Source organism: Echinops telfairi, unplaced genomic scaffold, assembly GCF_000313985.2.
Source record: "Echinops telfairi isolate 266 unplaced genomic scaffold, ASM31398v2 ScPeMD7_18;HRSCAF=68, whole genome shotgun sequence".
Lineage (NCBI taxonomy): Eukaryota > Metazoa > Chordata > Mammalia > Afrosoricida > Tenrecidae > Echinops > Echinops telfairi.
Window position 1 is genome coordinate 15,253,602 of NW_022103915.1, and position 2,090 is coordinate 15,255,691.

General features: G+C 46.3%; 1 pseudogene; it reads left to right on the top strand.

The window, feature by feature from the left end:
- The window catches only part of LOC115868743, a 192,269-nt pseudogene extending 190,556 nt beyond the window's left edge, over positions 1–1,713 (top strand).
- Positions 1,714–2,090: the final 377 nt, after the last annotated feature.

Sequence of the window (2,090 nt, forward strand, 5' to 3'; positions counted from 1 at the left end):
TTTCCAGGACTGTAAGTCTTTACAAGGCAGACAGGTTCATCCTCCCGTGGAGCAGCTGGTGCCTTTAAGCTGCTGACCTTGCACTTGGCAGTCCAACTGCTCTATCACAGCACCCCTCCTTCCTTGTTTGGACCACCCAGGGATTCCAACTAGTCAACATCAACAAAACCCAAACCCACTGCTATCGAGTTAATGCTGACTCATAGCGACCCTGTAGCACAGAGTACAACTGCCCCGTTGGCTTTCCAAGGCTGTTGCTCTTTATGGGAGTAGACAGCCTCTTCTTTCTCATATGGTTTTAAACTGCAACCCAATGAGTATCCCAAGACAGCACTAGGGCTACTGAAAACTAAAGATATGCCGAAAAGCAAACAAGCAAACAAAAGAGCCACAAACCAACAAACATCAAGAACAGTAACTCTAAGATGTTGGGTTGTTACTGGAAGAATTTGCAGCGGCAGAAGGCAAGAGAAGAACTTTCTTCCAGGCATAAGATAGTTGCAGCTGCACTTTAAATAGAAATCTCTGTATTCAGAATGAGCATTAATGTAGTGAGTAGAAATCTCTGTATTCGGAATAAGCATTAATGAAGAGTAGCTGGAATAATAGTAAGATGCCAGCCCATCTCCTCCCCATACCCCCTCAACGGTCCCAACAGCCCTGCAACTGAAACCAAAGCGACAACGGCCGAGTCCCTGTGTAGAATGCATGCTGATGTATGCCCAGAAATGGCAGCGATTCCATTCAAACACTGTAGGGAAATCTGCAGAGATCAAAGCTGGGGGCAATAAAAAGCCATTATAAGGGTTCTGTAGCCTATCAAATGGCTACAGAACTTAGAAGTAAAATCCTTAAAAAAAAAAATGTTTAAAGCGCTTAATGGGTACAGGGTGTAATGAGACATATCCTCCAGGATTTAATAAAATTTAGATGATCTCAATCAAATTGCAAGGCCATTTGCAAAATCAAGTTATTAGACAGCATCTTGAAAAAGGATCCGTGCTTCCAAGAAATGAAGTGCCCTCCTGCAAACAGCTTCCTGAATTATCCCTGTCAGGAAGCAAAGAGCCTGGAAAAGCCTTGATTTGTGATGACCTGCCACCAGTCCGGGGGGGGAGACACGTCTCAACCAGCAGGTAACAAAGCAGGTAGGGAGAATGAGGCTTACAGCCCTTTCAGACCCAGCTCCCCACAACATGAACTATGCATTCATGTAATAGATCTCGTATACTTTCTAAAGGATTCACTAAATTAAGAAATTTTATAATTAGAAGGAATTTAGGGTACTCTTGCTCAATAGTTCGTGTGTGTGTGTGTGTGTGTGTGTGTGTGTGTGTGTGAGAGAGAGAGAGAGAGAGAGAGAGAGAGAGATTGATTATATATAGGGCATATATGTTGGGTATAACTATAAAATACATAATTGGAGACATCTAGCTCTAGCTCGATAGCTGAGGAAGCTGATGGCGAGAAAGGGTGGGTCACTTGCCTGATGTTGTTGTGTGTTGTTAGGGGGCGCTGAGTAGCTGCCTCATAGCAACCCCAAAGCACTGCCTAGTCCGGCAACATCCTCACCTTCCTTGTTCTGTGTGAGCCCATTGGTGCTGACACTGTCGGTCCATCTTGATGCAGGTCTTCCACGTGTTTGCCGCGCTCTCCTTTACCCAGCAGGACGCCCTCTTCCAAGAACTAGTCCCTCCTGACAACATGTCCTAGCCTGAGGGATTAAGTCTGGCCCTTCTCACGTCGAAGGAGCACTCTGGGGTACTTCTTGTTTGTTCTTCTTGCAATCCATGGTCCTTCCATCTTCTTCGCCAACACCTTCATTCAAAGGGGTGCATTTGTCTTTGCCTGAGACAGCACAGAGAAGAGTGTAGGTCTCAGATTCAGATGTGGCTTAGAAGTAGCGCTGGAAGGCTCCTTAGAGACAAAGATGGTGAGACTGCATCTCGTGTCCTTTGGGCCTGTTGTCAGCAGAGATGAGTCCCTGGAGAAGGGCATCGCGCTGAGGAGTGGCCAACAAAGAGGAACGCCCTCAACAGGTGGCTGTGACAATGGAGCCACCCATAAGGACCAGGGTGAGGATAGTGTTG